General features: G+C 39.0%; 2 pseudogenes; both read right to left on the bottom strand.

Annotated features, from left to right (window-relative positions):
- Window positions 1-5,839: 5,839 nt before the first annotated feature.
- Window positions 5,840-6,945, bottom strand: LOC101103263 (olfactory receptor 5M9-like; annotated as a pseudogene).
- Window positions 6,946-7,369: 424 nt separating this feature from the next.
- Window positions 7,370-10,661, bottom strand: LOC101114556 (olfactory receptor 5M3-like; annotated as a pseudogene).
- Between the last annotated feature and the right edge of the window lie 2,353 nt (window positions 10,662-13,014).

The following is a 13,014-nucleotide window of genomic DNA, read 5'->3' as shown; positions in this document are numbered from 1 at the left end:
CTTGTAACACTGACTGTCCTGGAACTATGCCACATGCCGCTATGTTGTTTTTATTATCTTTGATAGGTTAATTTTATTTTTACCGTTTTTATATGAGCAAAATGACTTTGCACATGTGTTCTATTTTACATATAATTTCTAAGTAAGACGAAAGGTTTAAAAGATTACTATGCACATTTTTAACATATTGCTACTCTTTGCATATGTGACACTTGATAGTTTTGACCTAGATAGTTTCTATTTAACTGATAATAAGATTTAGCCACTGCTTTCAAAAATGTTTCTATTTTATACATTGTGGAGCCAGAAAAAGGGAGGTGGTAAAGTAAGTTTCTTGTCCATCCCCATGTCACTCCATGCAGTAGCTGTTCCTCAACTGTATCCTGTCTGCTAAACACCATTCTTCTCTGTGTCTGACCCCCACTAGATTCACTGTCGGTCACTCTCTATAATTTCGTGGTTCTCATGTTCTAAAAGATGTCATTATTTGCCCTGCAGATCTGGGAATCAGGGTCAGCTTTTGGAAAGTCATCCTCTCTTCTTCTGTATCAAAACAAAAATGAAGACATAACTCTATATTCCCTCAGCAATGCTTAAGATCCTTTTATATTTTAGGGATTTGAAGAAATTACAATGGGTTGAGGGGACAGGAAGTGGTAGTTTAAAACCAAGTTATAAATGTGGTTGCTCTCAGATGTCAGGAATATCGTTTTATGTTGGGGTGGTTGTAAAGTGATGCAATCCAAGACCCACTTAAACCGTCAACTGGAATGTATTTTTTTTTTTTTAATTCAGATTCAAATGTTTGGTGTCTACCATGTGGGTGATATTGTGAGCTATTCTTGTAGGGCAAAATCAAAAACATTCCTGAATATGCTGAACAGTCTGCTATTTGGGGAATACTGGCAAAAAAAAAAATGATTGTATAAGTTATTCAGAAACATTTTAGCTTATTTTATACAAGTTATCTTAGTACACACTTCATTGTTAAATTAGATTTCAGATTTATGTGAAGACATCAATATTGCCATGTTAAATTATTTATATTAAACTCTATTTTAATATATGCCTTTAATATATTCCTTTAATATATGCCATTATTAAAGCAGCAACATGGTGTTCTAAGTGGAGGTAAACTGTACAAATTCTGAACAGAAGCAATGAATTACTATCCTGATTTTCAAGTTCTTAAAACAACTTCTTTTGGAGTCAGGGAGCATAGTTGCAGAGAAATCATTCTTGGAAATCATGACTGTCAATTGCCAAAGATAAAACTCAAGAAAAGAGAACATCTTTGTTGTTGCTATTTTTTTAAATAATTCCTGAAGTATAATTTAAATAGTTAGAAGCACAGTAGCAAGCTTATATAGTAAACTGCAGAATAAGGGCTGAACCTGAGATTGGCAATGTGAGAAGCGTTTAAAGGTTAGTGAATCTTTCAAAAGGAATCTGGTGCCCCTTCTGGGGAGCACACTGGATTCAGGGGAGGTTTCTGCAAAACCACATGTTTACCAAATAAAGTTCAGATACATTTGAAGAGCTCCCAGAGCAGAAAGGATGATAGCCTGGGAGACTAAACAAGACTAAAGTAAAACCAAAGTTCTAACATTGAAACAATATTGTAAAGAAATATATTAGTTTCATCAGTCTGCATTAACAAACTACCACACACTTATTGATTTAGAACAACAAAAATTTATTTTCTCACTTTTCTGGAGCCTACAAGTCTGAAGTCAAGGTATTGCCAGAACCATGCTCTCTATGAAGCTCTAAGGGAGGTTCCTTCCTTGTTTTTTTCCAGCTGCTCATGGTCCCAGGCATTCCTTGGTTTATAAGCATCTTTCCAGTCTCTGCTGTCTTCTCATGATCATTTTCCCTCTACATCTGTGTCCAGATTCTTCACTCCTGTAAGGACATCACTCACACTGGACTAACCGTCCACATTACTCCAGTATGACTTCATATTAACAATCGCATCTTCAGCTACCCTATATCCAAATAATGGCCCTATAACCAAACTCTGAGGTTCTTCAGGCTAGGAACTTAACACATCTTTGGGGGGAACAACTTCACTCATAATAAGTGCGTGTAAGTGTGTGCACGCTCGGTTGTGTTTGACTCTGTGTGACCCTATGGACTGTAACCCACCAGGCTCCTCTGTCCATGGGATTTTCCAGGCAAGAATACTGGAGCATTTCCTTCTCCAGGGGATGTTCTCCCAGGGATTGAAACCATGTCTCTTGCTTTGCAGATGATTTTTTACTGCGGAGCCACTGGGGAAGCCCCACTAATAAGTAAGGACAGTCAAAGACGTGCTGGCTCAAGTGTCTGGTAAAAACACACTTGATTTGCACCTGCAAGCGCAGTGCAGAAAAAGCATAGCTGAGATCTCCTAAGCTTAAGAAAGAGACTTGTAAGTACCTACAAAAGCTAGCAAAATGGCCTAGATGACAGGTCAAAAGGGATCCAAAACCACTTAATGTGAAAACTGGAGGTCTTAAAGGTCATAATAAGCCCAAGGATTCACCAAGTAGTTAGGACAAAAGGATCAGTTCAGTTCAGTTCAGTTCAGTCGCTCAGTCATGTCCGGACAAAGGGATGTATAACCTAATATCTGAGATAGATCAGAAGTTTCAGTTTTTCTCCTTCTGGTTAAGACAGAAGACAAGATGCCCTTCTCTCAATACCAGAATAGTTTCTGAACAGACTTCATCATTCTCAGGTAAAAATCGTCCTAGTGAGTGGTAAGAAGCAGAGGTGAAGTGCCAAGGATGTTTATGGAAAGTATTATAAGAGCAAATATAGCCAAGTGAACTCCCAAGATGCAGTGACTTAATAAAGGAATTCATTTCTCTCTCAGGCAGCAGTATGAGTTACAGGGTTTGGGAAGGGCAATTAGACCCTCAATATGTGTTTTCCATCTTTGTCTAAAAAGTGATCATTTCAGTGGCCACATTTTCAAGTGGGAAGGAAGAGGAAAAAAAAGTCCATATCTAATGGCTTTAACATCCAGAAGGTGATCTTTAGGTTTCAGGCATCACTTTCTACTGATGGCTCATTCCCAAGACTTGACAACATTTTGTATCACACTGACAAGGGGCAATGGGAATGGTGGTGAACGGCTGGATGACAAATGTTTTACTTATAAAATAAAACATGAAATAGTGCACACTGAGGAATATGTCTGCCATAAGGATCACAGAAAATGTGCTCTTAAAGGGTCAAGTTATAATGATCTCTGTCAGTACGATTGTTTCTTGAGCAGCTTATCGTTTCATACTTGACACCAACTTGTTAGAAGCAAACTTGGGTGATTTGAAAACATTAAAAAATAAAAACTTTGTTAATGTACTTTCCAATACTAATCAAATGGTACTGTTTCTTCCTGCTCAGAACCTAAAGTTATGAAAAGGAACTCTCCTCCCACCATTTGCCTTTTCTCAGAGCCAATCTGAGGGAATGTAGTTTGTGGGCAATTAGTAAATTAACCTGAGTAACAATACTTTCTGTGCTTAAATGAAAACATCTTTCCAGTGATATTAGCACAAGTAAATGTTACTTCTCAGAGTCTTTCTACACATGTTCAATTGTGCACCCCTTTTAATTGGATTAGCCCTTAAACAAGAATAAACTCATTCATGAGAAATTACTTCTGCTTCTGATTTGCTTTTATGCTGGTACTATTAGCAAGAGTCAACAAGGACAGAAAATGGATTCCACTTATATTAAGAATGAAGGTAGATTAAATGGACACCAATCAACATAAATTGAATACTAAACTTGTAATCAGATACCAATGGATACCAGTTTGAGCTGTGCTGATCATATTTTAATCCACGTCTAGTGCAATGTGGATCACAATAAACTGGAAAATTCTGAAAGAGATGAGAATACCAGACCACCTGACCTGCCTCTTGAGAAACCTATATTCAGGTCAGGAAGCAAGAGTTAGAACTGGACATGGAACAACAGACTGGTTCCAAATAGGAAAAGGAGTACGTCAAGGCTGTATATCGTCACCCTGCTTCTTTAACTTATATGCAAAGTACATCATGAGAAACGCTGGGCTGGAAGAAGCACAAGCTGGAATCAAGATTGCCGGGAGAAATATCAATAACCTCAGATATGCAGATGACACCACCCTTATGGCAGAAAGTGAAGAAGAACCAAAAAGCCTCTTGATGAAAGTGAAAGAGGAAAGTGAAAACATTGGCTTAAAGCTCAACATTCAGAAAACGAAGATCGTGGCATCTGGTCCCATCGCTTCATGGGAAATAGATGGGGAAACAGTGGAAACAGTGTCAGGCTTTACTTTGGGGGGCTCCAAAATCACTGCACATGGTGACTGCAGCCATGAAATTCAAAGACGCTTACTCCTTGGAAGAAAAGTTATGACCATCCTAGATAGCATATTTAAAAGCAGAGACATTACTTTGCCAACAAAGGCCCATCTAGCCAAGGCTATGGTTTTTCCAGGGTCATGTATGGATGTGAGAGTTGGACTGTGAAGAAGGCTGAGTGCTGAAGAATTGATGCTTTTGAACTGTGATGTTGGAGAAGACTCTTGAAAGTCCCTTGGACTGCAAGGAGATCCAACTAGTCCATTCTGAAGGTGATCAACCCTGGGATTTCTTTGGAAGGAATGATGCTAAAGCTGAAACTCCAGTACTTTGGCCACCTCATGCGAAGCGTTGACTCACTGGAAAAGACTCTGATGCTGGGAGGGATTGGGGGGAGGAGGAGAAGGGGACGACAGAGGATGAGATGGCTGGATGGCATCACTGACTCAAAGGACGTGAGTCTGAGTGAACTCCAGGAGTTGGTGATGGATAGGGAGGCCTAGCGTGCTGCTATTCATGGGGTCGCAAAGAGTCGGACACGACTGAGCGACTGAACTGTACTGAACTGAGTGCAACGGCATTTGGTCTTACAGAGATTCTTATCTGGTTGATCCTCTCTAGTTATTAAAAGCTTGACTTAAGCAGCTAAACACAGACCTAAGAATGTAATGTTAGTGACAAGAATTTGGAATCAAACAATAGCTTGATCATGGCAATCAAATATTTAACAGGACATTCTTCTGGTCAAAAGTTAGATTTTAAAGGATAAAAATCCATATTGCTTCATCTTTTTAAACTATGAGAAGGACATGATAGGCTTTAGTCATAAATATTTCACTATTTAAATTAATGAAGAGAAAAACAACCAGCCAAAATCCAAATCAAAGATTAGAATTACGGTGAGTCAACAGATTGTTTGAAACACAGTGTTAAATATATAGCAATGCATACTGAGAATTAACCTTCTGAATTCATGACACTAGAGGAAGATTCTGAATACATTTTTGTTTTCAAAAGTCCATGCATGCACTTATGTTATTGAAAGCTTTCTTGGTAAATGAGGATTCACCAACTTTTATACTCATGGAAAAGAGATGAAGTCTTAATTTTTTCTCATGAACTTATATATTACTTATAAAACAAGTGAAGAGCAATTATATATAGAAAGTATCCTAAGAAATCATAAACTCTTACAAAGATACCTCCAAATTAACATGTGCTTATCCAAATGTATTTATCAGTTATCCAGTGACTACACTCAGCACAATTTTACACACACTGTGACTAACAGTAATAGGTCAGGGTTAGGATGTTTGCATATGTAGATAAAGGAGGCTTAGTCCTGAGAGTCCGTTCATGGGGTAGACCATCGCTGTGTTAGACTGGACCTTTTAGTATATTTAAGTGTTGCCTGTATACAGTATACTGTAAACAGGGTTATTTATGCGCCTGGACATATATAACAGGAAGCGGCATACACGGAATTATGTAGTTCAGGTTCACTGCCTCAAGTGTGCCTTGACGATTGCTTTGTTGACCGCCTCTTTCACGTCTTTGTTCCTCAAACTGTGGATCATGGGATTCAGCATGGGAATCACTGTGGTGTAAAACACAGCCACCATCTTCCCCTGCTCCACAGACTCTTCAGTGGGCCTCCTGAGATACATGAAGATGACGTGAGGTGAGGTGAAATCGCTCAGTCATGTCCGACTCCTTCCAACCCCATAGATTGTAGCCTACTGGGCTTCCCCGTCCATGGGATTCTCCAGGCAAGAGTACTGGAGTGGGTTACCATTTCCTTCTCCAGAGGATCCTTCCGACCTAGGGCTGGAACCCGGGTCTCCCGCATTGGAGGCAGATGCTTGAGAGTCCCAAAACACATGCTAACTGTGGAGAATGCCTTCCTCCTGCCATCGGCAGAGCGCATGTGCAGCACGGCCTATGATGAGGGTGTAGCAAATGAGAAGCACAGAGTGGGAATATGTGAAATTAATGCCAGCAATAACAATCATGGTGTATTCTCTAATATGGATCCCTCCACAGGCAATCTTGATAAGAGCAGGGTCAGCACAATAGATGTGGTTGACTTCACAGTTTCCACAGAAGAACAGGCCATATGTCCACAGTGTGCAGATTAGGCTAACAGAGAACCCATAGATGTATAACACAGAGATGAGACTAGCACACACAGTCCTGGAGATTTTACGGCCATAAAGCAGAGGGTTGCAGGTGGCCATGTAGGGATCAAAGGCCATCACAGCCAAGATATATACTTCCACGTGGACAAGAGCTCTGAAGAATAACACTGCACCGAACATGCCGCATAGGAAATGGGTTTTGTCTCTGATAGTAAGTTTTTCAGCATCTTCGGAGTGACACTGCAAGAGAACCACACATCCACAAAAGACAAATGACTCAAGGAAAAAGTACATGGGGCTCTGAAGCTGGGGGCTGATGCTGATCAAAATAATCGTACCAATGTTCCCTATCAGAGTGATCACGTAAACTACTAGAAACACCACAAAAAAAAGAGAACTTGAAGCTCCTGATGACTGGTCAGCCCCAGAAGAATAAATCCTGTCACATCTGTGAAATTTGGCATTGCCTTCACTTAGATCCAGTTTGCATCGCCTATGGACAAATTAAAAGAAACAAATGGCTTTATTTTATTCTTGAAATGTTTGAGTCATGTTTATCAGTATTCTAGTTCAAATGATATAAAAATCAATGTACACTTTGCACAAAGTCTAATGGAAGGCTATATAATCACATTTATTTCCTTTAATAGGCCTTATAGATAATTATTGCAATATTTATTAGTTTCTTAACTCTAAAACAGACAATTGCATTCATATACTATTAGTACTAGACACTTATTTTTGCTAAATGATTACAATAATGTTAACCTCATAGAGTTCTAGTAAAAGTAAAGCTAGACTGAGAATCATCAGAGCATGACTGAATCCGTTTCAACGTATTGTCTTATAGAAAAAGACTGGAGACTCATAAGTGTAAATATTCAACCAAGGTCAGACAACCACTTTGTGCTGAACGGGGAAGTAAAAAGGGTGAATCACTGCAATTCCACTGAATACTAACTTTGTGTATGATCGTTGCCTCTCATTGTCAATATTAATACAAATACACATGCAATATTAACTTACTCGTTTTCGTATGACTTGGAAGATATCCTATTTTTTTTTTTTAAAATGTGTTTGTTTATTTTTGGCTGCGCCTGGGCTCCTCTTGGTTGGGGTGTGTGGTCTTCTCACTGCAGTGGATTCTCTTGTTGTGGAGCACGGACTCCAGGTGACCGGGCTGAAGAGGTTGTGGCTCGCAGGTTCTAGGGCGCAGGCTCAGTAGTTGTGGCACTCGGGCTTAGTTGCTCCACGGCGTGTGGAATCTTCCTCCAAGCAGGGATTGAACTTGTGTCCCTTATACTGGTAGTCAGATTCTTACCCACTGTGCCACCAGGGAAGTCCAGAAGATATCTTCTTATCTACACAGTTTTACAGGATGATTGTCTTAAACCTTGGTCTTACAATCTAGTCATTGACATACTTTTCTACACTATGCCAGCATATGATATCAAAAGCGTTCAACTTATGAAAATCCCAGTCATGTGTTATTTTACTTAGCTATATGTTTCGCTTGCTTCATTACTGCTGCTTGCAGGATGAGGTAAGAGGTATTTAACAACATGGACTGTATCAGTTTAACAGTTAGAAAAGTCAACTGCAAGTGGTTCAATCACCATATCAAAATTATGTCAATAGACAAATTCTATATACGTATAAAATAAAATTCAGGTGCCGTGTTTTTAAAATTACTGTCTTATTTCAGATTCTACTGCTTTTCAGCAACAATCCATTATATGTCTAATTATTTATTTTCAAATTTAACGTCATTACAAGGAAAATGTCCTCAAGGAATGTTTTCTCCATTTAATACATTACCCCAGATAAGTCTTCTGAGAAGTAAACTGCTCTGAGTACTTAGGGATGCATCTGTAGGATTAACATCATCTTGGGAATTTAAAATCCCCATAATAATATTGCTTTAAGAGAATATTATGACATAAATGGGCTGTAGTTATAATTGTTTATAATAATTAATTTACAAACATCAAAACCAATTTTATGTCAAATATATTTGCTATGTTATATTTATTATGTATTACTTTATATCTAGAAGTAGTCTAAGTTTTGTAATATGAAATTGAACAAGCTACACGAGATTCTGGTTTCTATCATAATTGTTCAGTTCACTAAGTTGTATTTGGCTATTTGAGACCCCATGGACTGCAGCACACAAGGTTCCTCTGTCCTTCACTATATCCCAGAGTTTGCTCAGACTCATGTCCATTGAGTTGGTGATGCTATCTAACCATCTCATCTTCTTATAATTAGTTGTACCAATAATCCAAGTCAAACTCTGTTAATTAGGTAATTATGGATTCACCAAGCAGAGTCAAGAGTTTTTATACATGAAAATTCTTGGTTTTAGCTCTATCCCCAGTGAAAATCAACAACTCTCAGCTAGCTTAGGATATTCACACTTAGCAGCCATAAGATTTATGATCGGGAAAATATAGGGTACAGGTGAACCCGGACCAGAACTGAAATATCGGTGCCTATGTTATGTGCCCAAATTATTTTCTCTATGATGTATTTAATTCCCATATGAATAATTTGAGGGGTAGGAAAATAGTTCACAGTGATTAATCAACTTCCAAACTGTGAGTTGCTACTAGTTGGAGGAAGCCATGACACAATCACAAAGTTTATAGTTTTTGAAATATTTCCTCTTCTAATTTTTCATATTTTCATTCTCTTTTTCCTCAGTAGTTTACATGGCTGGCTGCTGCTGCTGCTACAAAGTCACTTCAGTCGTGTCTGACTCTGTGCGACCCCATAGATGGCAGCCCACCAGGCTCCGCTGTCCCTGGGATTCTCCAGACAAGAACACTGGAGTGGGTTGCCATTTCCTTCTCCAACATAGCTGGCTACTTGCCCATAACTGAAAAGTCACCTCCTTAAAATAAATCTTTGACAATTCTGAGTGCATCCTGCCTCTTCTAATTTCTGTGTTTATCAGCATGCTCTGTTTTTGTCTCACTCCATTCCCTAAATTGTCTCATTTGTATATTTTTCATTCAGTCCTTTTCAGTCAGTTCAGTTCAGTCGCTCAGTCGTATCTGACTTTTTGCAACCCCATGAACCACAGCACGCCAGGCCTCTCTGTCCATCACCAACTCCCGGAGTCCACTCAAACCCATGTCCATTGAGTCGGTGATGCCATGCAACCATCTCATCCTCTGTCCTCTCCTTCTCCTCATGCCCTCAATCTTGCCCAGCATCAGGGTCTTTTCCAGTGAGTCAGCTCTTCGCATCAGGTGGCTGGAGTATTGGAGTTTCAGCTTCAACATCAGTCCTTCCAATTAACACCCAGGATTAATCTCCTTTAAGATGGACTGGTTGGATCTTCTTGCAGTCCAAGGGATTCTCAAGAGTCTTCTGCAACACTGCAGTTCAAAAGCATCAATTCTTCAGTATTCAGCTTTCTTTATAGTCCAACTCTCACATCCATACATGACCACTGGAAAAACCATAGCCCTAGCTAGACGGACCTTGTGCCTCCCTTCTGGTAAATGTATCTGTAGAATGGCAATGAGTATGAATGTATAAGATATGATTACTATAACCAGAGAATGGGTGAGATTAATGTTGGCATGGATAGTCATTTTATATTCAAACTATTGTATATAACAAAGGTTCCAGCACAGGCCAATTCGATGAGAAGTGGTTGATGTCAATCTTCCCACAGAAGTACAATGTTGTTGTACAATAATGTTGATGACAGACTAATCAGAAAACCATACACATAAGGGAAAGAAATCAGTTGGATACAGACTATTCTTGACATTTTGCTGCCATAGAGCAAAGGGTTCCCAATGGCCATGTGTCTGTCAAAGGCCATCACAACAAGAATAAAAACTTCTACGTGGACAAGAGCAATAAAAAAGAAACACTGTACCAAACAATCAGCATAAGAAATCGTTTTTGTCTCTGATAACAGGTTTTCCAACATCTTAGGGGTGATGTTGGAAGAAAACCACATATCAACAGAAAACAAATGACGCAGAAAAAAGTACATGGGGCTACTGAGTTGGGGACCAACCTTAATTAACAGGATCATGCTGATATTACCCACCACAGTGATCATGTAGACCAGCAGGAAAATGATGAAGAGAACTTGCCATTCCTGATGACTGCTTAGTCTCAAAAGAATAAACTCTGTCACACTGATGAAATTGAGCATTTTCTCTGTTCTTGGTCAATATTAGATAGAAACTTTTGGGATAATAAAAAGGAAACAAATTTTAACTACAAGTATTGATTATTTATTAATTTATATTTTTATTTATGGACCCATTATTTTAATTATTAATAATTATCTACGAGTATTCCTTGGAAGAAAAGCTATGACCAAATTAGACAGCATATTAAAAAGCAGTTATTAGTTTGCCAAGAAAGGTCCATCTTGTCAAAGCTATGGTTTTTCCAGTAGTCACATATGGATGTGAGAGTTGGACCATGAAGAAAGCTGAGTGCAGAAGAAATGATGCTCATGAACTGCAGTGTTGGAGAAGATTCTTGAGAGTCTCTTTGAATGCAAGGAGGTCCAACCAGCCCATCCTAAAGGAAATCAGTCCTGAATATCCATTGCAAAGACTGATGCTGAAGCTTAAACTCCAATAATTTGGCCACCTGATGTGAAGAAATGACTCATTGGAAAAGACCCTGATGCTGGGAAAGATTGAAGGCAGGAGGAGAAGGGGATGACAGAGGATGAGATGGTCGGATGCCATCACTGACTTGATGGACTTGAGTTTGAGCAACCTCCAGGAATTGTTGATGGACCAGGAAGCCTGGCATGCTGTAGTCCATGGTGTCGAGAGTCGGACATGACTGAGGCTCTGAACTGAATGGATCTATGGCTGTACTTTGACATTCCTTTCAGCAAATCATTTCTGAGCATTTGCTATTTAACAAACTCTCTGAAGGTCACCTAAATGGAAAAATATACAGACTCAGTTGCCATTGTCACAGTTTTTACACAATGTGATTGAACAAAACTTGTAATAAAAAAAATCATTTAAATTTTAAATGAATAAATAAGATAAATGGCCATTTATCCAAGACTGAAAGAGAAAATAGTGTAAATGTTAGTCTCTCAGTTTTGTGCCACTCTTTGTGACCCCATGAACTGTAGCCCACGGGCTCCTCCGTCCATGGGATTCTCCAGGCAAGAACACTGGAGTGGGTAGAGGTTCCCTTCTCCCAAGGGTCTTCCCAACCAAGATTCAAACCTGGGTCTTCTGCATTTCAGGCAGATTCTTTACCATCTGAGCCACCAGGGAAATCCAAAAATACTTCTTAAATATCCCTTTTTTCCAATACTGTTATATTTTGTAGTCACCTATTTTTAAGATATTTATGGGCACTTAATATTCTTTTTAATATAACTCAAAATATCATATTATCTATTTTTATTATAATTATATTCTCCATGGTTGGAGATGTAAACCATTTAATCAAATAATCTATCATCCCTAAATGTTGGATCAAAAATTATTTTTAATCTTATCTCATACTCATTTAAAGAGGGACAACCTGATCGCAGTAGACTTCAAAATGAAGTGGCAAACCACCTAAACACATTCATATATTATATATATTTCCTGGATAAAGACTCTTTTCCATACCTAACAAGCAATTTAAATCTAATATGTATCTTCCACTGTTACATTGTGCAGAGTAAACAAGATGAGTAATGTAAATACGGAGATTAATGTCACTATTTAGAGTGGTAATGACGTATCTAAATATTATAAGTATACCTGTAATCTAGAGATGACAAAATACATATTGGGATGTGCATTGAGTATAATAACGGGCTTCCCTGGTGCCTCGTACAGTGAAGAATCTGCCTGCCATGTAGGAGACCAGGGTTCCATCCCTGGGTTGGGAAGGTCCCCTAGAGAAGGGAATGGCTACCCATTACAATATTCTTGCCCGAAGAATTCTGTAGACAGAGAAGCCTAGCAGGCTGCAGTCCATGGGGTCTGTATAATAATACATTACACCATTTTGTAAGAGAGACTTGAGCGTGTGGATTTCAGTGTCCTGGGGAGTGGTGGGAAGGGCCGTCCTGGAACCAATTTCCCTTGAGTTACTTAAGGATGGTTATATTTGTCCCAAATGCATTGCAGGATCATTTTGAACTGCTTATGAATATCCTTAGTCCATGGGAACAGCATCAAGAAAAGTAGCTTACAGATCTAACTGTAAATTGCCCAAACAATGCTATTTTATTAAAAAAAAAAAAAAGTATGTTGCAGAGTCCAAACTTGCCCTACTCATCACCTGCCTATGCACTAAGTCACTTCAGTAGTGTCCAAGTCTTTGTGAACCTAGGGACAGTTGCCATGCTAGTGGTTAAAACAAAAACAAAAAACAAAAACAAAAACAAAAACCCTGCCTGCCAATGCAGGACACTTAAGGGATGCTGGGTAGTTAGATCCTTGGGTCAGGAAGACTCCCCAGAGGAAGAGGGAATGGCTACCCAGTCCAGTATTCTTGTCTAGAGAATCCCATGGACAGAGAAGTCA

Source organism: Ovis aries, chromosome 15 (genome assembly GCF_016772045.2).
Source record: "Ovis aries strain OAR_USU_Benz2616 breed Rambouillet chromosome 15, ARS-UI_Ramb_v3.0, whole genome shotgun sequence".
Taxonomy (NCBI): domain Eukaryota; kingdom Metazoa; phylum Chordata; class Mammalia; order Artiodactyla; family Bovidae; genus Ovis; species Ovis aries.
The sequence above is the reverse complement of the archived record's forward strand: the minus strand, read 5'-3'. Positions and strand labels throughout refer to the sequence as shown.